This window comes from Callionymus lyra, chromosome 17 (assembly GCF_982586985.1).
Source record: "Callionymus lyra chromosome 17, fCalLyr1.hap1.1, whole genome shotgun sequence".
NCBI lineage: Eukaryota > Metazoa > Chordata > Actinopteri > Syngnathiformes > Callionymidae > Callionymus > Callionymus lyra.
Genome location: NC_141834.1, coordinates 10,538,911 through 10,566,648, shown reverse-complemented (window position 1 = coordinate 10,566,648; position 27,738 = coordinate 10,538,911). Strand labels below are relative to the sequence as shown.

The following is a 27,738-nucleotide window of genomic DNA, read 5'->3' as shown; positions in this document are numbered from 1 at the left end:
TAGAAAATAAACTTTTTTTTCTTATATATGAAAGTAAACTTGGAACTAATGGTGTACTTATTAGCTTAGCTGGGCTAAATCAGTGCTAAAAACAGTTGGTCAGGCTTGAAATGTAACTTAAAAAGGGACATTATGAGCAACAGACTCCATGTGAAGATCAACAACTTTTTTGCTAATCATGAAAAACAAAATGCAAGAAATTAAAATAAATAAATGAAAATTGAACTATATGTTGAAACCATATTTAAAGAAAGTTTTGACTGGTTGTGTGTCAGAGAAAAAAAAAGTTGTCATTATTTTCTAGACAAGAACAGGGAACAGTGCATCCTGGGGTCCACAATTGGCCCCTTGACTGTATTAATGTGGCCCTCATTAGGTGGAAGACCATGTAGAAACTAACAATTATTTTATGTTTAGTCCTAATATTCATGACTAGTCTCTTGATGTGTTAATAGGGTTTTTGTTTGAGGACTTTTGTCATTTATTGTCACTCAAAATAATATTAATGTCATTACTTGATTCCTTTTATTTTGGCTTGAAGGGTCCCTTACCAGATGGTCCCAGGCCAATCGCCCACCACTGGTCTAGACATCCGTCGTGTTTGGATAGAGATCAGACAAATTAGGGTTTACATTCAGCCCTTTTATAATGCAAAAAAAAAAGTTTATTTTTGTTTACGCAACGTCATGAATGTTCTACATCTACAGGCAGTTAAACAATGTCCTGCTGCGTCTCTCGTGTGTGTGTGTGTGTGACGCCACTTAAGAGCATATGCTGATGAAATTTGTTGTGAAGGATTAACATGGTGGTCTTGGCTTAACCCCACCGTCCAGTCTTGATTGGGCTGATTATGAAAGACTCCCATATGCACACATGCTGCATCCTTAAGTGGCCCTCTTTTTTTTTTTTCAATCCCGGGGCTGCCCCATGGTTAGAATGTGCCTTGATTTAGGTCACTGCTCTTTCTGTCCTCAAGGAAGACGGCTTATCTTAATAGCTTTTAGAGCGGGTTTTTGTTTTTTGGGACTGATTATTGTTGTCTTTGGTTCGCCATGGAGAATGCTTTTTTTTTTTTGAGCTGGAGTCGGACCAGAAATCCAGACCTAAATACTGAAAAGCCACGAGCAGGGATGAAAAATGCTGCGATGGAACGAGGGAATGCTAAGCCTTGTTTAGCTAGCATAAGGGCTGGTCATGTGATCTTTCTTTTTTTTTTCGTGTGGAAAGAACTCTCGATCTAAACAGTAACACATGGATTCGATCACAATCCCCGAGTCGTCCATTGGGAAGACCAAGCCCTTAATGGGGGAAACACCCAAACACACACAAAAATCCTGACACATGTGGAGTCTGTGTTTGGTTATCTTTATGCAACACTCGGTGTCTGCTGGATGTGTTGCTTCTCTCTTGTGTGGACATCTGTTGTTGTGTCGAAGAAGCTACTTCAATTTCTGAAACAGTAACCAGTGACAGATGTGGTTGATTCATTTTCTGTCCTTTATCAGCTACATAACTCAAAACCTCAAGGCGGAATCAGATAAAAGGGTTAAGATAGTTGTGTTGCTTAGTTTGGATCTAGGAACGTGATTCATTTTTTCACCTGTATGGCCGTTAACTGCTGCTGCTCGCACAACTACTTTTCAAGAACTAGCAAAGAAATGTAAAAGTTTACAGCTACTAAAATCAACTACTGTCAATGATGACAAAACCTTTTTCTGTTGATTCCCATTTTTTTTTATTTTTTACAGTTGATAGGTGAAATCGTAAGAGCTTTGAAAAGTCGTAAATATCACTTGCATATATTCCTGGTTGTGTGGTTTAAGAAAGTTGCACTACATAATACTACAAAGTCTCACAGAGTAATACTACGAAGCCTCACAGAGTAATACTACCATGTCTCACAGAGTAATACTACGAAGCCTCACAGAGTAATACTACGATGTCTCGCAGAGTAATTCTACGAAGTCTCGCAGAGTAATTCTACGAAGTCTCTCAGGGTAATTCTACGAAGTCTCGCAGAGTAACTCTACGAAGTCTCGCAGAGTAATTATACGAAGACTCGCAGAGTAACTCTACGAAGTCTCGCAGTGTTTATATGAAGACTCGCAGAGTAACTCTACAAAGTCTCGCAGAGTAATTCTACGAAGTCTCGCAGAGTAATTATACGAAGACTCGCAGAGTAACTCTACGAAGTCTCGCAGAGTAACTCTACGAAGTCTCGCAGAGTAACTCTACGAAGTCTCGCAGAGTAATACTTGCTACAGAGTAATTACATGCTGTATGTATTGGCTATTGGAAAAACAAAACAAAACAATTTCATCAATCAATAAAGTTTTACCTTACTTCAAAGTCTTGCAGAGTAATAGTACAAAGTCTTGCTGAGTAATATTACAAACGATTGAGGAGTTATATTATGAAGCCTCTCTGATTAATACTACGAAGTCTCGCGGAGTAATACTACAAAGTCTCGCGGAGTAATACTACAAAGTCTTGTGGAGTAATACTAAGAAGTCTTGCAGAGTAATTGTACAGAGTCTCGCTGAGTACTATTGCAAACAATTAAGCAGTTTTATGACGAAGCCTCACTCATTAACACTACAAAGTCTCGCTGAGTAATACTACAAAGTCTGGGGGCGGCTTTGTAAATTGAGTAAATCGTACTAAAACCTTTCAACATATATTCGTACCACATTAAATCGGTTCAGTAAGTACAACCAGAATTCAGATAAGTGTACTGAATTGAAAAGGCACGCTTTTTCTTTTTTCTTTTTTAATCTCTTCTGTTACCGAAAGTAATACCAAGGACGAGATTTTAAAAAAAAAAGACAGTTTAAGATGTATTTACAGTTTGTTAGGCAATATATTTTCTTAATTTACATGAATTTAAACTCATTTTTACGATCTAGTATGAGACGTTTTCTTCCGAGTCCCTTATGTGTTAATAGTTAGATAACCGTCTTTCTTTTAAACGCCAGAGGTTTAGTCCTCCTGAAATCTGAGTGGAGTGGCCATGTTGAGAGGTCAGATGTGGACATGGTGTGAGGTCTGCAGAGAGGCTTTATTTAATACTGTCCAAATGCCAGTGGCTCCCCGGAGCATTTAGGAGACGAGCTCTTGGATTGTCACTCCGCTGCTAAATGAAGAGCATCTGTCTGCGAGCCACAGACGGCGAAATGAAAAGGAAAGTTGTGTTCATCATTAGTTTGCTTTTTCATCTTAACAACCATCACTTTTTTCTTTTAAAGTTCAGTGCAAAAATATCTCGTGGTTAATATTTAGTACCGTCGACTCTTACCAGCTCCAGATTTCCATTTCTTTACAAAGGTGCCACGGGGACCATGTGAATGGGAGCTCGGCCTCAATGGCTCTCGCTAGTTTTTTTTTGGGGGGAGTTTACCGAGCAACGCTACAGGGTTGGCTGGGAAGCTTGGGGGGGTGGGCGGGGATCTGTTGGAGAGCAGCATATTGAGCTCAAAGAGGTTGGGTTTCGGGGACATCCTGCTGTCTGCATAATTGAATTTTTTGTGTGTTGACATGGCGGACAAACACAACCGCACCCCCCCCCCTCCCCGGCTCCATCCCCATTATTCTTCTTTTGGCTGTGTGTGTGTGTGTAGGCTTGGACGAGTTGTGTGCAGTAATGTGTGTGAAGGCTTCTGTTCCTGAGAAATAAAAAAAAAAAAAGGCAGAGGGCGGGTGGGTAGACCCCCCCCCCCCCCCCCCAAAAAACTTCGGTGTTGCGCAATCATAGTATTGGATGTCGCAACGTCCGTGGTGTCACTTTGTGTGGCCTGGAAGTGGAATTTATCGTTCGCTCAAAGACCACCTGAAATATTATCCTGTCACAAAGGGCTCACGTTAACCCCTTCAACTCGTCCAGCAGACCTTGAGCGTCGGATGGGCCGTATAGCTTCGACGACATCAAGACAAAGTGCCGGAGCGAGACATTAAAGTGGCATCGGCCAGATGATCCAGGGAAACATCCTCACTGTGGGATAATGCCTGTTGACCTTTCACAGAGCCCTTTTTACACAATCTCCTGGCCTTTGAGCTGCCAAATGGACACAAAGGGGACCAACGTTAAGTAGACGGGAGTGACTCTTTCAGTGGGAGTGAGTAGGAGAGCGAATTAGTCAGACTTGCCGGAACATATCTTAGCGTTTTTTTTTTGTTGTTGTTGCAATGGTTGGTACTTGACAGGGACTTTAAACCGGTTCTTTTGGTCACATTTCATAAGTTAATTGTCTTGTTTTTGTAGTTAAACATTTAGGTTTTGTGTCGATTAACTCTTGTGCAATTTGCCGTTCAAGGTCTGGAGTCAATCGGTCCAACGATCCGTCTGACTCATGAATTCATAAGCTTCCGCTTTATTCGCTGAATTAACATTCAGAGAGTCGCATCAAAGGGAAAAACCACTTGCTGGCTTTTTTTTTTTTTTTTTTTTCTCTCCCCCTCCCACGTTTGTTCTCTTGGGTAAACGTGATCCTTGGATGACAAGTGTTCCCGTTCAGTCTCTCTCCGCCGAGTCGCTCGTTTGAGCCCACTTAGGCCGAAATTGGGTCCAAATGACTCGCAATGAGGGAGTTCTTATCGCCTTGTCTTAACACAGGGATGGGTTATTACATTTCCTAAGGGGCCGTCCAGGATAATCAGGCTGACAATTCTATTTAAAGGTGATGTCGTGTCGTCTATAACTGCCTACAAGAATTACAAACATTACAATCATTATTGAAATATATATATTTTTCCACAATATGAACTTGTAAACAAAGATGGGAATCTACAGTTTATGAAAAGTATAAATTATAGACCGAATTGACACATTTTTTGAAATAACCCAAAATAATTCACCTATAAAATGACAATAAAACATATATTCAGAACCTGGCATTGGACTATGGCAGGACATACCTCTGCCAAGGACCGCGAAACAACATCGATAGCAGCAGAAATTAATATTGAATCAACAAAAACATTCAAAATGCTTATTGAACCCCACAGGAATACAAAATGCTGGAAATACATTTGGGATAATTTAATCAGAGAAAGATAGTTTAATGCTGAAAATCACAAAAATGGTTGATACTGTAATTAATGTGACAAAAAGGCAAAATTTATAAAACCAAATGCATATTTCTTGAAATATATTTAATATTTAACCACTGTCCAAAAATTAATAAAAAAAAGAAAATATGAAGATATATATTGAAATAGAAAAACATGTATTCAAACAACTGAATTAAAAGATTTAAACATAATAACAATGAGCTTTTCTACATATTCATAGCGTCAAACTTGGGTCATTTTGTCCCTTGAAACCAGTTTTCCCCCTGGATTGTTATGATAAAAAGAACCAAATTCTTCCACAAAGTCAATTTTAAAAAATCTTGTTTATTCTTGGCAAACAAAAAAAGGGACTCAAATCTTCTCAAAACCAAACTCATGTTCAAGTTCCAGCGAAGGAAGGTTCTGATTTCAGAGGAACACAATGCGACTCCCGTCTGCGGTTTTGAAGTCATTGTGCGAAGTATTTGGCGTCGAACCGGAATAGGTTGTTTCTTTTGCAATGTATCCTGTTCGTCCACTCACGAGTTTCATTGTTGGCTTCCAGTAACTGCAGAACGCTTTTCTTTTTTTCTTTTTTTAAAGTGCGAGTGAACTAGTTTACAAGTGTGTGTGTGAACACACGGAAAGGATTTTTCGTTGATTTATTTGCCGTCAGGATAAGAGGAAAGTGAAGTATTTAAGGGAACAGTAAACGTGTGTTTGGTGGGTATTTTTCCCTGGTGACACATTTAGTTTTTCGCAGTATCATTGTGTTTGTTTGCTTACTCACTGTGGGTTCCCAGTGAGCCGCGACGCTCTGATAACGCAGATAACAAGAGTGGAGTCGCAGACACGCGCCAGCTCACAGGGGAGCGAACAGAAAGGGCCACAGGGGGAACTCTCAGCTGTGTACTGTCAATGGAAAAAAAGCAGGCCTGTCAGGATGTCCCACATTCCTGGATAAACAAAAAGAGGCAGTGGCCTCCTCCGAAGTGGCGCGGCGGCAAAAGGGATCGGACTCCCAGGGAACAGGAAGACGGGAGCGCCCCCCCCCCCCCTCCTCGGCGTCTGGATGCACGGAACCAGTCACTTCCCATATCGCTCTGAAATATCTTTCTCCCCCGTCTGTTCGCTCCTCCAACGTCGACGTCCTCCTCTTGTGAACCTGCTGTCGGATGCCTTCTCTCCTCTTTCTCTTTTTTTCCTTTCTTGTCGTCGCGACGCTCGGAGACAGATTGAGGTTATGAAGTCGGCCAGAGTTTTCACACAAGATGTGAACCCGCTGAACTCCCGTGTGAGGGAACAGGTAGAATACCAACTGATAACCTTTTTCACTTTTTTCTTTTCTTTTTTCTTTTTTTCACGATGGCGTAATGACTTCAAACTAAATATTGCAAAGTTTAATAAAGTATCCAATTTTAGCAAGAATCTGGTGAAATGATACGATATATATGTAGAAACAAATGTGTATATTTGTAGTGTTGTCTGAGTACTTGACTCTTGGCGTTTCAGAGTTTACGTTCATTTGCTTTGAAAACAAAATATGTCCAAACTTTAAAAAGCGGCTGGAGTCGACTGTATCCTCTCGTCCTCAGTCGTCGACAGGATCTGGCAGGATTTCCTTGTTTGCCCTGAAGTTTAATTGCTTAAGTTAATTTTAAATAATAATAAAGCTCTAAGATCTAATTAGTTTATTTTACGTACTTTATAGAAGAACTATGACATATATCTTTATATTTTATTTGGGAAAAGTAAATTGATATTGCTGTTTAATATCGATACAGTATCGTTAAAAAAATATTGCGTTAAAACCGTGTATTGATTTTTTTCTCACACTACTCCTACTCTTATAACAAATAAATCAATAAAAAAGCTGTCTTATTACAAATGTATATATATCTTATTTCTTTAAGAAAATACATTTCTTTATGTTGATTTATTATCTTTACCACCATGTATCAGATAAGATGGACATTTTCCTCTTATTTAGCTGGAGACTTAAATCTTATATACTATATAATACTTATATTAACTTATAAAGTTAAACATTATAAAATTATACTCCTTAGAATAAACAAGAAAGTTTAACATTTATTTCACTTAACAACACAAATTAACCTAAGTTAGTTTAAGTTTCTGTCTCTAGTACCCACTTGGAAAAGGCAAATGACCTATGACCTTTACTTTTAGGACATGATCTGTCTTTAAAGCTGTCAATACAAATACATTTGTTTACATGATTTATACACTCATGGGGGCTTGTTTAGCGTCAGAATGGGATGTCGTCCTTTTTATGATCGCAGCTGTAAGGGCTGGGTCGCTCCGTCGCCACGGCAACGGCGGTGATGGGTGGCTTGAGTGGACAAGGGGCCCACGCAGGCCTCAGACCCACCGAAGCAGAATGAAGTACAGATATAGGGGGGGATGGGGGATCATTCCCGGTGCTGCGCGACCGACTGACCCCTGTGGTGAATGCAAGTGTATGACTTCCTTAAACCTGACGGCACAAATATTGATTCATATTCTTTCATTTTGACGACTTAACATGACATTTATCTGATGTTAAATCACTTGCTTTAGACTTTACGTTACCTATTTTTACTACTTTTCACAATGATCATGCAGAAATATATAAATTACTTTTTTGGTATACGTTTTTTATTTCATATTTAATCCGTTTTATTTGCTTTTGAATTTATCATAACAATTCTTAACTACACTTTTAGTTCAAATTCTACACTACTTGAGGCACGGGAGTCCAAACAATACAGCAGTTAAACAATCAAGGCATGTAAACTTTACAATTACTTGATGTTGCTTTAACCGAATAAAATACACACAATTTTAATTGAATTTTCATTTGGTTAAATTGTTTATATTTAGCAATTGGCATTAGGATTAGTATCAAAAGTTTGTGAAACTCCTTTTTCAAATATGTGTTTCATTTTAAGTCTTAAATTGTGTTTTTAAAGACAACAATGCTGGTGTGGCATCAACAAGGGCCTCCAAATGGTCCCCAGACCTGACTTCGATTATTCATGACTAAAAGTATAGCACAATGTGCCAAACTCTAGCCCCCGGGGGCCAAAATGTGTCCCTCCAGGTCATTTTATGTGGCCTGTCGGATGGCTGGCTCAAAGTAAAGTAGTTTCATTTCAATGTTTTATATTGTGAGCAATAAAAGGTGCCATTGTTTGAGATAAGATAAGGAACATTAATCATTAATGGTAACAATTATACATTGTATAACCATACAAATGATGTTGAAGGAGTTTACTAATATAGATGGATGAATTCATTTGTTTTCAAACCAAAATATGTCCAAAAATCAGCTTTAAAAGGCAGCTGGAGTCGACTGTATCCTCTCGTCCTCAGTCATCGCCAGGATCTCACAGGATTTCTTTGTTTGCCCCCGAAGTTTAATTGATCATTAATGTCCACAATTATACATTGTATAACCAGAAAAACGATCTTAAAGGAATTTACTAATATAGATGGATGAATTCATTTGTTTTTTTTAAACCAAAATATGTCCAAAAATCAGCTTTAAAAGGCAGCTGGAGTCGACTGTATCCTCTCGTCCTCAGTCATCGCCAAGATCTCAATGGATTTCCTTGTTTGCCCCAAAGTTTAATTGATCATTTATGCAATTAAACATTGTATAACTAGAAAAATGATGTTGATAGTTGTTAGATAGATGAATCCCAGGAGGAGAAATTATTTTGTCCAGCAGTATAAAAAACATCCATCCAAAAAAACGTCCATTAATACATGTAAAAAAACAATCAAATAAATAAATAAATACAATTTGGTAAAACAAAATATATTGAGTCTGAATCCATGTTTTATTTTCATTTTATAAGTTAATTATTATATTTTTTTTTTTCAAAAAGATTTGTTGTGGGTGGGGTTGACTTCGTCATATTCCAAGGTTCATTCAAAGGTGGATAATAATAATCGTAAACACACCTTTTAACAATGTATTATATTTGTACATAATACATTTTCAATAAAGACCCCGGAGGGAATCTCCTACAATGTCTCGTGACACGAGACTCTGCGCCTTCGCTAGCATTTGCGGGGTTTTTTGAGGCGAATGACGGGCCCTCAGGGGCCGCATTGATCCGTGTTAGCCGTCAGACGCGAGCGCGATCTCTCGGCGCAAACAAGCCGCCTTTCGCTGTATGAGGTCAGCACGAGTAATTGGGTTCAGGTGGCGCCGTGACAAACACAAGGATTACAAAGTCACTATCAGCAGTTTAAATCGTTGACGCAACACATCCGGTGACCTTCAATAGTGGACCCGGTCCCGCGTCGCCCAGAAGTCAGCAGCTCTTAGTCCGAACACCTCAGCTTCTTTTTTTCGTAACCCTGGAAGGCAGAAGACATTCATCTGGGTTTTTTCGGCCCCGTCAGCTTGTTTCGCTTTGGGATTATATGACATTGAGGGCTGGAGTCAGCAGATGTCTTCACCTTTGCCACCTTCACCAGTCGTAAATAAACTTTAAATATTAACAATGAGGACATTCCTTTTGGTTTCTTAAAGCATGGGTTCTAATGTTTATAGCTGCTTGCATAAGAGGAACCCGGCGGCGGCGGACCTTCTAGATGGATGAGATAATGTTGATTTTTCAGGGGCCGACTGAAGCATCTGGAATGAATTGTTTCGTCCCAACACTGTTGCTCCTTCTCGGAGGAAAGTTCTTGGAATGGTTTCAGGTAACCTTGCCGCGCTTTACTCCGGGGTTAATTTCTCCCCCTCCCGTTTTTTCCGCTGCCAAGTCTGGAGTTTGTAACTTGGGAAAACACGTTCCTGTTTTGATTTTCGGACAGTGTTTTAGATGAAGACAAATCTTCCCAGATGCCCCTCATTGCTTTAGAAGGAAGTTTTCCAGCCAAAACGAAATGTTTTCCTGCTATCGGACGAGTTAAGGAATCCTCGATGTATACATTAAATGTTCGGGAAAACTAGATCGGTTTCACCTGTTTCTCATTTAAACTACTTTTAAAATAGATGTTTAGAATCATATTTGATGCCCCTTGTTAGCTTTGTTTAGAACAAGACAGTCCGTTATCCAAAGAGGGAATATTTCCAAGAAATCTAGAGTATTTTACCAAAAACAAAGGATGTAATTGAAAGAAAATGTAAAGGTTTTTTATCAGTAAAAGTATATAGTTAAGGATATTAGAGGCTGTTTATTTTTTAGATACCATATAGTATTTGAAATGTTTATTTGTTTTACTGACTATTGGAATACAGTCTCTGACAGGTTAAATTACGTGTAGTTGATCTTATAATAAAATATAATATAAATAGTTGATACAAAAATGACAAGTCATGGGTGTCCGGCTATATATTGAATTAATGGGCAGCTCAAAAAAAAAAGACTTGTGGTATGTGATGAAATATATAGTATATAGGCAGAAGGAAGACCTGCTACGATGTACCGGTATTGGTGTCAAACGAAGATCATATACTGTATGTGGCCCCAATGTTGAAATTAAGACCACCTCTTAGACCAGATAAAGAGCGGCTTAGGGGCGCCATTAATGTGCCTTTCATTAAGTATCATGTAGAAATATAGTATTATTTGTTTTTTGTTTAATAGCTTTAACTGAGCCTGAGAAACCTGGGTGTTGTATTTGACAAAGACATGTCTCTAGTACAACACTGCAGAAAACTGACCAGAAACTGTTTCCTTTAACTCAAAAAAACTCTTCTTAGGAAAATGATGTCACAACAAGATCCGGAGATGGTAATCCATGCGTTTGTGTCTTAAGACTTTTGTAACCGTTTATTTTCGTGTCTAAACAAGAAGGAGCTGTCTCGCCTGTAGTTAATACAAAACTCTGCAGCAAGAATTCTGACCCGCTCGCATTTCTTCCAATTCCTTTCTTTATTTCGGCTTTATGGCCCTTCACGGCGGTCGAAGTATGTGCTGTGGTCCCTTGGTAAATGATATTGCTAACCCCTGTCTTAGACTGTAACTTAGAGTGTGGCCCCTTGATTTAGAGCGAAAAAAATCCAAGTTAGAAATGGCAAAGTTGAATAAAGAATACCATTGAAACAAGGAAGTGTAGTCTGAAGTATTCCCCTGAGGTAGTTCTCATAACACACAGATACAAATCACAACACATGCGTCATATGTAGGTGTGTTACTAAAAAAAACAACCCCCATCACTATTTCATCTTTGTCTTTTCCTGTTGGTTCCTGAAATATTTATCCGTCTAAATAGTGCAACCCGGGACGAGCACTCACTCCCCCCCAAAAAAAGAAAAAAAAAAAAAATTCCGATGGCAGGCAACGTTCCATTACAAACATATTACCAAGTGCTTAACCAGGCTTGGCGTGAGCTCATAAGAGCTGATCACCGTCATCATTCATCGCGACCTCAACGCCAAAACGCACGAGTCCAATCCCGATCGCAGTGACAATCGTAAAGCGCTTAGGTGAGGACCGGTAAAATCGGGTCGAAGCGTTTGTTGAGTGCACTTTATCTGAAGATTACACATGAATTTAGATCTTTCTCTGTCTCTCATTTGAGTTTAAGCAGACATGATTTCCCTTTTGACTTTGAGGTCCTACTCGTAATAAAACATCTCACATCATCGGGGACTGTTTCTGTTAAAGCTTAAGATCCCGCACGAAGGGAAAAAAAAAGTGGCGTCTTGAATAATAGAACATCGCGCGGAGACAAAACCAAAATCTCTCCTCCTCGGTTCGGCTTCCGTTAGGACTTGTAAAGACACTTGTCGGTTGTCAGATAAAGCTAATGGGCGCCGGTTATTTATCTTCAGTCGGACACTCGCTCCACATCATTTTCAGAACTTTCTCTCCCGCACACTAGGGGTAGGAAATGAGTCGTCTGACAGCCAATTATAACTCGACCCATCTCCCCGGCACCCGTGGCCCATTTCGCATCGGATCGCACACAGCTGCTCCCCCCCCCGTTGATGGTGAATTTAGCGCCGGCGTTATTTAGATGTCAACATGCAGGGGAACGAACGCTGGGTAGCGTTTCATTAGAGGTGCCATCAGGAGCGCGGAATGGGTCGTAAATCAATTTGAGAGTCTGCCTTGTGTCAACGTACAAAGTGTGTTGTGGCGAGAGTGCACTTGTGTATTTATGGTTTTCAACACATGGACGTTTTCGTGCTTCACATTTTGGGGAGATCAAAAACTTGGCGCTGGTTAGACTTGCGGTCATTTATTAATAAATCAGTTTTATACGCATTTATATCTGTACATCAAACTATACTTTTAGATCCGTTCCTCCGGTTAGCAGTCAATTCTTTGCCGCGTCATACTAAAGAAAAAGTTTTCGTGTTCTTTATAGGAAGTGCAGAGGTCTTTAAAAGATCAAAACTAGGGTTTTGATATGTTTTCTAGCTTTTTTATTTATTTATTTCTACAAAAACATGGACCATTTCTCCACATTACCATAGACAGTTAGTACCTAGCATCACGTTTGGATCCCATTTATTTTATAACTAAATAAAAAAACGTGGTTTTCTTTTTTAAATAAATTGTAATTGTAATTTTCCTGCAGTTTTACACAACCATTACATGTTCATTTGCAATTTTAAAATATACTATTTCAAGATCCAAGGTCTTAAAAAGGCAAGTTCCCACATAAAGTCACAGGATTTAATTGCTGATTTTAATCATTAAGCTAAACTTACTTGCTAGCTTAGGTAGCTGGTAATAGAGAAGTCAAATTTATGTGGTGGCAAAATATTTTCTGTGATTTTATTTTGTGGAAACCCGAAAAATCCTAGAATGGTGTGGCTTCATTTTATGACTTTTACCGATAATAATGTTTTGACCCTTGTTTTATCCGTGGGTCAAGGTGACCCGGAGGCCTGAGAACAAATGTGTTTGTGGTTATCCCTTGTGTTGGGTCAAGCTGAGTCATATGCAGTGGTGGGGATCGTTCAATTTGAGCCAGAGACGACACAAGGGATACCACAAACACATTTGTTTTCCGGAGATAGCAAAATGATTCATTTTTATACAGTGCGTTGACTATAAGCAATCCCTAGATGGATCCTTTATACAACAACAACAACAAAAAATGCATGGATACATGTCAATGTTTTGAATGAATTGGATCATCAAATCTCAACGCTTTTGACTGACACCCGTCTCTAGAGGCGATTTCCGATTCCCAATCCGAAAACCGAAGAGTTACGAATCTGCCTCGGGGGGTTGGAAAGGGGGTTTCGTTAGATGCTTTTTTTTTTAACAGTTTGTTATCTGCTACACATCCTCCGTCTTGCCCTCTCTCCGTCAACAAAAGATGTAAAGGGATTAAAACCCATTGATGTTGTAGCTCTCTCTGAAATCGTTTGCGGCTTCCGAGGCAGGGCTTCGACGTTAAAGGGATTTGAAGAGCGGCACTTTTTGTACTGTATCTCTGCCCACCGCTCTTTTAAACCCATGGCACGTAGCCCTGAATATGATATGCCATGAACCCATGTGAACCTTTATAAACCCTTTAGGAGATATAATAGCGTTAAGTGTCGTACGCGGTTGATAAAGGTGACCCTCACTGGGGTCGGACTTTTGGACCCGAGAGAGCGAAAGATAAGGGGAAGCGAGAGAGGGACTGGAAGCTATAGTTTGTGGAAGATCCAGGAGCAACGGAGGACACTGCGGAGCAAGCTGCTTCCCCTTTTCCTCGGCTTGTTGCTAGGATACTATGCCTTTTTTTTTATTCAGTATTATGGGTTTTTCTTTACCACATGTTCCCACACAAAGGCTCCGCTCCTTCGCTCCGCTCGCTCGGCTTTCATCAAGTTCGGAACCCTTTGAAAAAAGTTCGACAAAAAAAACCGGGGTGGCCATGTGGTACAGTTTAGCGTTTATGTAACTCGGCGGAAAGTAAAGTCAAATGTGAATAATTAACCATTCTGGAAACGCTGGGTAGGATAGAACCGCGTCATATAAAAAAAAAAAAACCTGCCTCGACAGCGAAGGCATGAAACTGATTCCCTTTGTGTTGTTTTTCTTTTATGGCAGCGTAGCGCTCCCAACTGTTCAAAAGGCTGACGGAGAATGTTGTGTTTTTTTTTTTGCGAGAGAGCAGTTTCTAGAAGAAGAGGGTGACATGAGGACAATCCTGGGGTGTTGCTCATGAACAGAAATAAAAATAACTATTTTAATCTGTTTTGGCGCCTTTTTACGTTTCCATAACCCTTGTTTTATACTTGTGTGATTCTCTATAACCAGCTGCCATTCCATTTTGTAAAGAAAAAAGAGATGGTATTTCAATGACGTAACATTTACACAGCAATAGATTCATAAAAACATGATCAAAGTGCAATAAAAAGAACAAAGTGCAAGTGATAACAAAATCTAATTATGAAGAACATGGATCAAATATAAATAACACAAAGATAAGGATACAAAGATTAACATAGAAGAGTCATAATTTCACTCCACTCCTGCCTGCAAACTCAGAATTATACAAATTAATAGCACGTGGAATGACTGAGTCCCTGGGTATATTAGTGTTGCATCATGGGAGGAGAATTCATGCTCCATCTGCTTCTCTGCTCACTGATGACAGTGTTCGGGGAACTAGTGACTCTTTAATAAAAGTTTTTAGACATGTCCAGTTTCCTCATAAAAAAACCTGTAAACAAGTGAAAATGACTAAAACAGAAATTTTTAGGTTTTAAAAAAATGATTTTATCTAAATGTTGGTCCGTGAATATTTAGCCCACTGAAAAATTGGTCATAATTGATAGATGGATGGATTGATGGATACTTGCATCCTAGCAGGAGAAATTATTTTGTCCAGCAGCAAAAACACATCCATGTATACAGGCATCCATAATTACATCTAAAAATAAAAATCAAATAAATACATAAATACAATCAAATAAATACATGAAAATAGAAAATAGAAATGAAACGGCAACTGGAAATATTTGATTTTTGACATAAATTCTACGATTGTATCGTGATCTCATCATAAATATAGATATATTTTTTTGCAGTAGAAGTACAGAATAAAAGTATGATATAACATAAGAAATGGAAAACCAGAACCAAAACTTGGAAATTAAATGATGAGATGGAAATAGAATTTATATATACACATTTTAAACTATAAAAAATATCACCAAAATCTTAATCCACTAAAGTTACAATGCTCTAGTTTTTCCAAAAAATATCACAGAAATATTTTTTTTTCAGCTCTAATATCTTAAATAAAAGCCAATATGGTTTTTTTTTGGGGTAAAATCTGAAATTTTACCACCTTTGTTAAAATGGGTAAATGAAGTAAATGAAGCTCTTGAGCTTTTTCAAAAAAAGATAATACATTAAATTCAACAAGTGTTTCATGTTGCAAATGTGGAATTTGCTTCAATAATGTTTCTTTAATTTGATTTCCCTTTCAAAATAAAGTGAAATAGTTTTCTATACATATTTAGTTGAAGTAAGTTGTTACACCCTGTTAGATTTATGGCACCACATTGTTTTTATCTCCTTCATCATCGTGTCTAAAGAGATTTGATTTACAATATAAAACAACTTCTAAGAGATGAAGACATTCTTTCCTGCCATTCGATCTACCTTCACTTTCCAAACACGAGCCAGCGATAACATCTCAGTCCGAGAGTTGACGTATGGCCGTAATAAAACCGCAGGAACGGAACCAGAACGATACTCGTCTCAAACTCCGAGGAGTTAATATTTTATTGGACGAATCCGTTTCATCTTTCGCGGCTCTCGACATATTTTCGAGATTCCTTCATGAGAAGAGTTTTTGGCTGAAGCCGAGGAGGTTGAATAACGGATGCTTTGATCTGTGGCCGATACTGTAAAGGAAATGACATTGTTTTCAAAGCTCGATTTTCGTGTGTGTGTGTGTGTGTGTACATGTGTGTGTGTGTCCGAACCTGGGCTGTGCGGATTAAAGGTCCCTGCAGTGCGATTATGCAAGTCCAAGCTCACAGCAAACACACTTAACACTCCCATTTCACATTCCTGTCTGAAGCTTAACCAACAGAAACTCTTTTGTTTGTGTACAAGCGAATCGTCTTTATTGACCAACCTGTGATGTTCCGACAGAGAATGAAATGTGCCGCGGCAGCATATTCTCATCGACCACAATTATATTATCGAGAGTTGGCTTCGGCGAACGCGCCCTGGCTCTGATTCGCCCTCGTGAGTCCGCGACACGTGAGGGTTTTTTCGGACTGAACTTCACACGCTTTTTTTTTTTAGCAAATTGGGCAAGACACGTTTTCATATTCACGCTGCAGTGCGGAGGCGTCGTGAACTTTGCAAGTGTCCTCTTGTTGGAATGGAATGATGTTTGACTGTGTGACCGACAAAAAAAAACCCAAGATGAGTTGAAATAAATTAAGAATTAAATGTCGGAAGATAAAATAAAGAAACATAATATTGGCCGTGGCATCCCGATGACAAATTCTTCAAGATATTCCTGGATCCAGATGGTAATACGGAGAAGAACTAGCTTAATAATTTAGGTTAATTCAGGAAAAATAGCTGGACATTTGATACATGTACTTACTAAATGTTTTTTAGTTTATTTTTTTTTTATATATAGTGATACCTTTATAACACATGGCTTATGATGTAATAAATAAAGTCATAAATGTGATTTTATTTAATAAATAGATTCATCTATTCATCATTGCTCAAAGTTTCCATCCACACCTGAAATGAGAAATGAGAGATTAAAACTTACCATGATTCAAAAGTGACAAATTCTTCAAGAGATTCCTGGATCCAGATCGTAATACGGAACAGAAGTAGTTTAATAATTTAGGATAATTTTCTGGACATTTTGAAGAAATATTTTCATAGCCGTTCAAGTTGTATCTTAACTAAAAGTTAAGGTATTTAATAATTGTTTTTTCAATCAATCAATCAATCAATATATATATATATATAGAGTTTTTTGTTTTTTTTGCATTTGGCTCAAATAATGTTATAAAAAGGCACGAGTTTGATTTTATTTCATAAATAGATTCATCCATTCTTCGTCACTCGTAGTGTCCACCCCCACCTGTAACAGGAAATGAAAGAATAAAACTGACCATGATGCCACAGTGACGAATTCCTAAAGATATTCCTGGATCCAGATGGAAGCACAGAACTAGTTAAACCATTTTTCTCTGTCAGGAAAGAACATTTACTTTAAATTATTCCACAGATGTTTTTTTTAAACAATAAAAACGAATATTTTTTGTTATTCATTAAAATCATTAAATGTATTTATAAATTGTATTGAATTTAGTCATATATTTTAATTGAACATTCTGGTTTACAAGCCTAGGGTCAATAAATATAAATAAATATAACCCCTCTGAAAATGTATTCTCTTCGACAGGTGAATTTAGTAAACATTTAAAAATATATATATATATATTTCAGAGAAATGTGGCTGAAATGATGTCCTGATTTAATTAATTTAAAATAATAATTGAAACTGTTTCCCTTAGTTTCTGCTACAAAACTGCAGGTTTCCCAGCATGGGGTTAATAAATAAATATCCTTCCATCCATCATCTCTCAAGGTCTCCACCCGCATGTGTGGTTGAAAATGAAAGAGGAAAAACAACGCCACAAGAGTGTAAACAAACAGACTGCAGACCTGAGCGCTCACATATGTCTTCCCCGTTAATCTGCAGCTTTTATTGTAAGATGATTAAAGGTTTGATTACCCGCTATTTAGGGAGAAATAACAGATTCCTGGGCGATTGTTTAGAAGCTGTAATTCCGATGCACCCCCACAAACCTTCAAAATAAGTTTACAATGTCAATTTGACGTCCTTTGTATTCTTTTTGACGTCTATTCATTCTGTCTAATTCCATAAAATTATGGATTTTTTTATTTTATTTATTTTTTTCTGTGGGCTGTTGACTTTTTCCTGGGATTAAGGAGCGGTGGTCAGAGGGACCACCTGGTCACCGGTCCGGTCGGATCTGTGTCACTCGCTGCTAATTTGAGCAGACGCAGCAGCTTCCAGAGAGGACAGCTGGTACCGCTGCAGACAATAGACGCCACAACAATGTCTGACCTCGCCGGACCGTCTGAGGAGTTCTTTAACTTTTGCACGCCAGTTCACCCCTGTAACCTCCCTCCCTCCCTCCCTCACTCACCCCCCCACCACACTCCCTCGCTGTGTCCTCATAAACATCAGAGCCGTGGCCGACCTGGACAAATGGTGAAAGGTTAGACTGCTGGAATATTACGAGCTTGCAAGAGTTTGTTCGCTTAAAAGTTGGTTCGATGGAGAAGAAAATTTGATGGAAATGATTTGATTAAATAGTGCTAATTCCTTCAGGGGCCACATTTTGTAAAAGGAATGTTGGGAGGGGCCATCAAGCCAAAAAAACAAGCCTTTAATGGGAACATTGATTAAAACTTAATAAACAAAAAGTCAGTTTCTTTAAAACAATTCTAATAAAATCATGCTAGATGGGCTAAAATTATTATTTTATATTTTAGTTTTATTTGAATTAATATTCACTAAAATATTTTTGAGGGGCAACAAATACTGACATAACAAATTAAAAAAAAGCCCAGTACTCATATTAAACTATTAACGATTAAAAGTGTTTCATCTTTGGTGAGTTCGACCTTTGACCATCTTGAAGAAACTCTAACGCCCCTTTTTTATTGTTACAAGTGGCGTAAATAAATATTAATAAGAATAAAAAAGTTCAATTTTAAACTGATAAGTACGAAGAATGTTCGGACCTCTGCCAAGCAGCTCATTTCTAGCTAAATTTTGACATTCTTAACGGCCTACGCGTTTTCTTGATAGGATGTTGTAAATTGTTGTATCGAACAGACTTTACTGTGCACTTAAAATCCTCAAAATTTCTCAAAAAGAAATCAAAATTGTCTGGTGCACCTTTTGTATTAATTCTGGTTTTACTTGCTGACCAATGCACTCGAAAAACTGTAAAAATTCAGTGATAATTTATTCAAATGTTATTCAAATGAAAAAAGGAATTTGTTCTATCGTTTAGTTTGTATTTTTTTTTTTTTTTTCCCCCATAACATCTCCATCTCCTTAATGCCGCATGACTACACACTGACGAAATTTTTAGATAACTATGGATCCAGATGGTAATATGTAACACGACCAATTTGTCCTGTTACACTTGAACATTTCTATAAAATCTTTTCATAGCGGTTCAAGTTGCATGTTAACCAAAAAAACACAGGCTTTTACTAAATATTTTATTTATTTGTTAATGTAATTAATTGATTAGCATCTGTTTCAGGACCGTTTGAACTATACTACTGATCTAAATCCTTTAGGCTATTTTTACTTTACCTGAATATATTTTGCATACGTTTTTTTTTTTTCCACTATCCCACTCAGTAGATTAAATAAAAAATGCCGCCGCCTCACACATAAGCATCTGGTTAAACACTCCGGTCTGAGCTCTGTAAAAGTCTCATGCATCATAAAGTTCCGACAACGTGACTCGGCGACGAGATGATCTAGTGTCAAGGAGGTCTCGCGTAATAAAATTACCCGCTGATGAGTTTCCATTAGGCCTTATGAGGTATTTATGTGTGTGTCCGAGCTGGAGTGCGGCTCATCAGATTGATTCAGCGCAGGTTAACCATCTGGCTATAAACCTCCGTCTTACTTGCTAATGGAATTTGTTCCCATGCTTTTCCCCTACACTGGCGTTCGTGTACTCCCCGGTACGAGCGCCGCTAATAAACCTAATGGTTATAAGTCGGTGAGACACTCTGGGCCTATAAAAAAAGGTTGCAGTGTAATGACATTTGAAAACAGGATTTATAATGTCGCGCTGAATTCCCTCGGCCGAACTTTTAAAGAGCCGGCGGTCATAAATGTCGGTATTGTCTGGAGGGTAGCTGGTATTTGAGACAACGGGGCGACGCCGAAGCCGTTATTAAATATCTTCCGGAGCGACGAGTGACCAGAGCGCTCGTGTCGGTGCACGTTTTTAATCTCAAGTTACTTTAATTGACTGAGTGTTTAATAGAGACTGAACTTTGTTCGTACATGCTTATGGGGATTAGGCTTGCTAAGCTTTTTTTGTGTGTTTCTTAGGCACAACAAGTACTCAAAGAAACTCTTTTTTTTTCTTTTTCTGCTCATGAATAGAAAATGGTGGTTTGGGCTTTTCTTTATGTGATCTTAAACTATTGATATAAGATATTCTGCGTACCAACAATTCCAAAAATGTATGTCAGTTTTCGTAAGCAGGTTAAAAAGATTAAAGACAAAATGTTATAATGTATTGAAGTTTAATTACATTAGTAAGAAGCAACAGATTTAAACATAATAAAACACATTACGTAAAAGAAAAAGGTCCAAGTCAAACAATACAAAAATTAATAAACTATATTTTGAGTTATTTTTAGGTAAAAATTTATGTACACTGTTATATAAACTTTACACACTTTTTCATTGTGTCAAAGTGTCATTTCTTAAGAGTTGTCCCATGAAAATATATACCGTATTTTCCACACTATTAGGCAGACCAGATTGTAAGGCGCACCTTCAATGATTGGCCTATTTTAGAACTGTTTTCATAAATAGGAAGCACCGGATTATAAGGCGCATAGAATAAAAGATACAGCCAAACGTTTGACTGGGGTTGCGTTATGCATCCACAAGATAAAGCTGTGCTAAAGGGAATGTCAACAAAACAGTCAGATAAAGTCAAACTTTATTAAGCGTTCTGACAACTCCGTTCACTCCAATGGTAACGATGTTCGAATGATGTTTAAAAGGCTTCAAGCAGCAGCGTGTGAGACTGGTTTTGTGAACAGACAAATGTTAAGCAGCAGCAGAGAAGTTGAGCGCATGTATGACAGCTAGAGCGTGCGTATATGACATGATGAACCAAAGTGTATGACTGGTTGAGCGTGCAGCAGAATGATTTTGACAACCAAGACACACTCGCTAAAAAACAGTTGCAGTAATCTTACTCAAAAGACGTCCGCAATGATGTGACGTGTGTCGTTAATCCCACCCTGTGATGATGCAATGATGTAATTCCGCACTCGGCGTGTCGGCTCAGTCGGCGCAGAGTCATGAAAGTGTTTGTAAACCCACCAGGTAATGTTCATATATAAGGAGCTCCTGATTATAAGGCGCACTGTCGTTTTTTGAGAAATTTAAAGGCTTTTAGGTGTGCCTTATAGTGCGGAAAATACGGTACTTAAATATCTGCAGAAATGTGAGTGTTGTAATCACTTTTGTAATGCACCTTATATATATTTTAATACACAAATTTAAAACGATGTCAATTTTGACTGAAGCTTATTCTCCTTTAAGTTTTTTAATGTCATTCATTTATTATGATTTACAACCTCTCGATCTCTTCTATCAAGCGCTTGCATCCGAGTTTATTAATTCACATCAAGTTTGCAAAGGGAAATGAGGGCGCAGCTGTTGTGCTCTAAATTCTCCGAAAAAAAAAAAATGTCCCGATCCGACTCTGGTCCGTGAGAGAACCCGTGAGGTCGAGAGAATATGTTTTAATTAGAAAATGTGTATTTTTTTTGGAAACATCTGTGCACGGGGAAATGAAAAGGTACCTGGCTCCGGGTCAAATTTTAAGTGAAAAGAAACAGACAAGATTAGACGACTCGGAAATGCACGGCATGATGGGAAAGCATATTTTTCAGAAGCAGCCTGTCATCCTCAAACCTGGCAGTCTACACCCCTCACGAAAATAGAGATTGTAGCCTTGTGTTCTGCCTGTCAGGTCACGTTTCCATTTCCTAGTAAAAGAAGAAAGGAAAAAAAGGTTTGGCAGCCTTAACACCCACTTGACTTCTCCCTCTGATAGTTCCCACCTTTTGACTCTGAAGCACATGAAGTCTGTTCTTAGCACTCGGGCAGAAGGAGGGCAACATTTTGCCAGATTAAAATGTTATTTTTCCTGCTGCTTCCAACAGGAAGGTTTTGTGGTTTAAAAATAGCCTTTTGGATTGGTTACCGTCCTAATACGGTTTAAATATGTTTTGTAGGGTTCACGAGCTGAAGATTAGGATAAGGACGTCTGGGATTGAAAGACTTTCTAAATCCATAATTTTCTGCATGTTTGTAAATATTAGCGGCACAGTTTGTCAGTCTAGACAGATGGACGGAAATACTCTTGGACGCAACATCTGGAGGGGATATGGGACACTTGATGGGGATAAAGAAAAGAAACATGTTAGTAGAAAAATTCTCATAGTGTCATAGTTGATATCATTTGTAGCTTGTTAGCGACAGTATATAACCAGTGACTAGGGAAGGGTAGCGCTACCATAATGCTACCAGTTTGAACCAAATGAATTCCAAAATAAAAGTACAGTTCAATGATTCGTTGTGGATTTAGCTTAACCCTTGTGTTATCTCGGGGTCAAGGTGACCCAAAGGCCCAAAAACCAAATGTGTTTTGGGTATCCTTTGTGTTGTCTCTGAGTCAAGGTATGTATTTGGGTCAAGGTGAGCGAACTCCCTGGCTTCCACAAATACATACCTTGATCCAGAGACAACACAAGGGATACCACAAACACATTTGTTTTCGGGGGCCTCTGGGTCACCTTGACCCTCAGATAACACAAGGGTTACCACAAACACATTTGTTTTCGGGCCTTTAATATTACCAAGAGAACATCAAAGGCATACCTTTGTGCTATGGTTAGAAACAAGGTAAGACATTTAATTAAAGAGAGATTTATTGCTTTGGCACCGGTTTTGGCTGAAACCCAAAAGATGTCCATCATGACTGAACCAGGAACCACTTGGCATTAGGCGTTAAAATCCATTAAAAGGTTTGGTTGGATCAGTTTCTTAAACCAACCTAATGCCTGTAATAACTTACATTTATTGTAATTAAACATAGCTAATGATAGGTTTGGAATTTTCTAAAAGGCCCGGTCGGTATTTCCTTGTTTTTCCCGAAGTTGTTCGTCTATAGGGGGCGTAGTCAAGCCAAGAAAGGGTTCGCTTTGTATGTTTACTCCTGAAAAGCAGAGGTATAGCGAAAAAAAGTAGTTTATTTGTGCACTTGGCTAACCCTCGAGTTCCTTGAGTACAAACCAACATTTTAAAGACTGTATTTACAAACTTGTGCTCTAATATAAGAGGAGTTAATCAAAAAATATATTTATTTAAAAAGTATTGCGACAATCTGGTGAGTCAGATGTCCTGGAACCTTTTGACATTATAAAAAACAGGTTTATCCTTCCACTTAAGTAGCCGCAGGACTAAACATGTGCTGTTATCCAAGACTTGATGCCGCCAAGGTTCGTCTTGGTAAACACGCTTAACTATATTTCCCAATACATGTTGAGTTTAGCTTTTTGTCTTCATGAGATGTGTTTTTTTTTTTACATTCAAGTAGCTCTTCTGCTCGAGTTATCTTAAGTCACAAGCTTTCTCTTCGTAACAATGAAAACATAGCTACGCTCTGTCAAATCCTCATGATAGCTCATGGTATTCCATTTCTGGCGCGTCATCTGGCGAGATTCTGTCTCATCAGCACCGTGACCCCCCCACTTCCTTAGTACTCTCTGTCCGTCTTGTTCTCGTCAGTCTATTTTTTTTTCTTTTCAAATGGCCTTTTTTTTTTTTTTTCCTGATGACTGCAAGTGTAAGCACCGTCACCTTCGCTTAGTTTCGCTCCATCTCCCAAACGCCGCTGTCAGGGCGAGTCAAAGAGGCTCTGGAAGTCCAAGTCCGACATCGATCCAATTTTTTTTAACGCTGAAAGGAATGGCTTGTCTTTCGGGACAGCTCTGATGTAACACGTCTCGCTCTCTCTTTCTTTCTCTCTCTTGTTGCGGCGATTACTGCGATAATCGCCTCTTTTAGGGACTCATTACGTCGTCCATTCAGACGTTATTGTCCCTTGAGATTTGGGAGACGTCGAGGAAATTGGTTGTTTTTTGGGGTTTTAGTTTTTTGTGATTGGACTTGTTAGTTAAATGACTGAAAAGGAGATGAACTGATTTCATAGAGAATTTCAGGAAATCTTGATAAAGGGACTGTTTTGGTAGTGTTTCGAGATTACCATCTGGATCCGTGACTCATTTGAAGATTCACCACACTCTTACCTGCTTTTGTGTGTGTTGTGCAAGAGAGTTCTGCCGCCTACTAACAATGATGAAATGCCAATACAAAATCAAAATTCATCTACATATAGTAAATCAAATTTTAAAAAAAAAGGAGTGTCAATGAGCTGCTTGGCAGAGGTCTGAATGCTCTTTTTTTTGCCTTAACTTCCCAGACATTGCATATCCGTGCTTAGCCTTTAAGCCTAGCTAGTCCAGACTTGAAGAACGATGATAATAACAACAATTAAAAACTTGATTTTTAATTGTTGCTATTTTTTTTTTTTTTTTTTTAAATAACACAGCAAAAAAAAAAGGGAAATGCACAAAACATAAAATGGATTCGACTGTTATTACTGACAAAAATCTGTTCAACACAGTCGGACAATAGTACATTTCTCCAATTTTCCTCCTTCATTTTTTATTCTTTGGTCGAGAAATTCCAGAGACTATATTTGTCCATGCTCTTAGTGTTGGTACTAGTTTTTGGTGATGGTTTTCTGGCAAGCCACGGACAGAATTTTATAATACGCATCTTCCTACAGTATGTTATTGGAAGATACATTAGGAACATACATAGTATTAGAGGAAAACTATAGCCCAGTACCTTAAAAAATCTTGTATAAAATCCATTTTACCTAGATTTCGCCAGCAATATTGTTATGTAGTGATATTTATTTGGTACTAGGGTGTAATAAAAAAGTATTTAATGCAAGTATCTGACGCTTTAAAGTGTTTTCTCTTCCTAATTGGTTGGAGAGGGGTGTAAAGTAGGATTTTTAAAATGGCGTACTCGTCTCCCCTCATAGTCTACGATTTCAAGCCCAACCATTTTTGTCGCTGTGTTGCTCGGAGACTTGATCGAGACTTGGATGTAATCACCGAGCGACCGCCTCTCGTCTCCATTTGCATGACAATAGCTGCCCAAGTCGGTTTTTTTTTTTTTTTTACCTCCAAACCAGAACAAAAAAAACCGTCCAAAATAAATGTCACTGGAAAGTATTTTCTCAGGGCTGGAATGGTGAGCATTAGAAGCCACAGCGAAGATGGTATTTGGTGGATAATAAAGGGGTTCCAGGGCTGTACTTGTCGAGGGATGACCTCCGTGTTTACCGTCTAACTGCTCACTGTTAGACTCTGCTTACATAAGCACAACCTTTGCCAGCTCAGCACTCAGTCAGGCTGCTTAAAAAGAACGGTATTCAAATGTGGGTTTGTGTCGGAGGAACCGTGGCAACGGGGGTGGGGGGGAATCGGGTTAAAGAGGGCTGGGGGGCTTCAGGAGGATGTTCTATGCCCACAATGCCTTGCAGCGTTTGTTTACACACTTTTTGGCTTGTTGTTGTTTAGGGGGTTGTGCCCGCCAACCACCGGCTGCATTGGGAAACCCTCCTGGGAGCTTCGTATTTTTACATGTTTTAATCTCCCGACATGTTTTATTAATGAAGGAAGACGGAACGAGTAAATATCAAAATATTAACGTTGAAAAAAATGTTTATTTAGATTATATTTGTTCATATTTAGAGCACTGAAGCTTGAGCATGGGATTTTCACAGAGTAGGACCTTCATATTTAAAATAAATATATATTTAACAACACCTTTTAATTCAAGATAGATTATTTTTTATTATGTATGTATTATCTAGTTGCTATAAATGTTGAAAAACTAAGACATTTTGCATCAAACGCCAATAAAAAAAATTGATTTCAATAAATTTTAATTTAAAGCACTGGAAGAGCTTCAACCTTGCATTCCCACTGCATAGGACCTTTATTTCTGTTTTAAATTGATTTAAAATATATATTTCTAACACCATTCTTTTAAGGAATCATTATTTTCATGATACATTTATTATGTAGATGCTATTAATGTTGAAAAAGTGAAAAATGTTGCACCAAATCAGGAATCAGGGACCAATAAAAACCGATGATGAAGTAAAAAAATACGACATAAAAAAGTTCAACAATGACTGTGTTGAGGAATCTTTTGTCAAACACAAGTAAATAGCCAAATATAAACGTAAAATTAAATGTTAATTTAAATCCTTGGAGGAGCTTGAGTAAGTATCTCTGAAAAAATGTATTTAAAAAATATATTTTAAAGGCCATTAATTCAAGAAATCATTATTTTCATGATTTATTTAACATTTTGATGCTTTAAACGTTAAACATTTTTATCCAAATCAGGAATGACACCAATGAAAAATGTTTTTTTTTTATTATTTTAAGTCAAAAGTATGACAAAATTTGAATTACAAACGAAAATAACTAGACATCTGTGTCGGCAGAGCCTCCGTTTTCCCAGCGTAAACGCCACTTATTTAACTATGAAGTCCAAAATAATACCTGGTTGAGTGAGTCGGTGGAATGTTACTCCCTAAACGCGAGCCGGTCAAGAGTTCTGCCCCCTGACCTTTTAGTGTCAAGGGTCACGAGTGGGACTAGGTTGCAGGAGTCAAACCTTCGTAGAGCAGCACTTTACAGTTGAACTCATTTCTCCGTCAACTATCAAGCCGGATGGGTTTTATATTTAGGATAATCCGCTTCTGTAATCTAACATTTGAACCAAACCTATTTTTTATTTTAATGACCGGGAGGTTCTTCTTAACATCTTTTTTTTTTTGGCTCTCTTCCGGTGTTGTCGCACGATGAGAGGCCAACACTGGCACGCACCAGCGCTGTGATTAAAATTGTGGAGTAAATATAAACCCACTGCTTTGATTTTCATGGGATTAAATCCCACTGGCTGCCAGATTGCTATTGTTATTACAGCCTAATCAAAAGATTACGGGAGGACGGAGGCGGAACAAATAAAAACAACTTGTGTGGCGCTTAAGCAATAAAGAACCACTTGTTTTTTTGTTGTAATGTTTTTATTTTAAACATTGTTTTTTTCCTTTTCTTCCAAGTTATTGTAGAAAGCTTTGAAGTCATACGTGATTTAAAAACAAACCCATGGTTAAAAAGAGCATGAAAAAACCCTACAAAAAACGTTTTTTTTCGTATATATATATATATATATATATATATATATATATTTGAATATAGATAGATAGATGGATAGAAACACTATTACTATATGAAATATTACGTATATATACAAAAACTAGTTTTTAATTTTATTTTTTATTTGATTTGTTAAAAAACAAAACAGAAACCACTTTATAGATTTTATTATTATTATTTCTTTAGTTTTTTGGGGGGAGGTTCTCTTTTCCTATTTATTTGTACTGTTATTAGTACTCTAGTCATTACTATTTTATTTTTTTGTTAAAAAAAAACAAATATATTGTTTAAAAAAACAAAATACAATACATAAGTAGGAAAGTAGCAATTTTAATTAAATACATATATACACATTCACTATTTAATATGATTACAATTAAGTAATCCATATTTATATTTGGAGTATGAGGGGAAACAATGATTTATATCTATACATAAAATGCAAAATATCTTGAATAGTGGTAACGCACAAATGGTAAAGTATTACTATAACATGTAAATCAGAAATCATATAACAACATAACAGGAATACTATTTCTGCTCAAAAGGTCCAAAATTGAATACAAATAAAATACTATAATAAGATAATTAAGAT

General features: G+C 37.8%; 1 protein-coding gene across 2 annotated transcripts in view; it reads left to right on the top strand.

Annotated features, from left to right (window-relative positions):
* ccdc85cb (coiled-coil domain containing 85C, b) overlaps positions 1-27,738 on the top strand; it is a 63,373-nt gene that overhangs the window by 1,985 nt on the left and 33,650 nt on the right. The gene's annotated exons all lie outside the window — the stretch shown is intronic.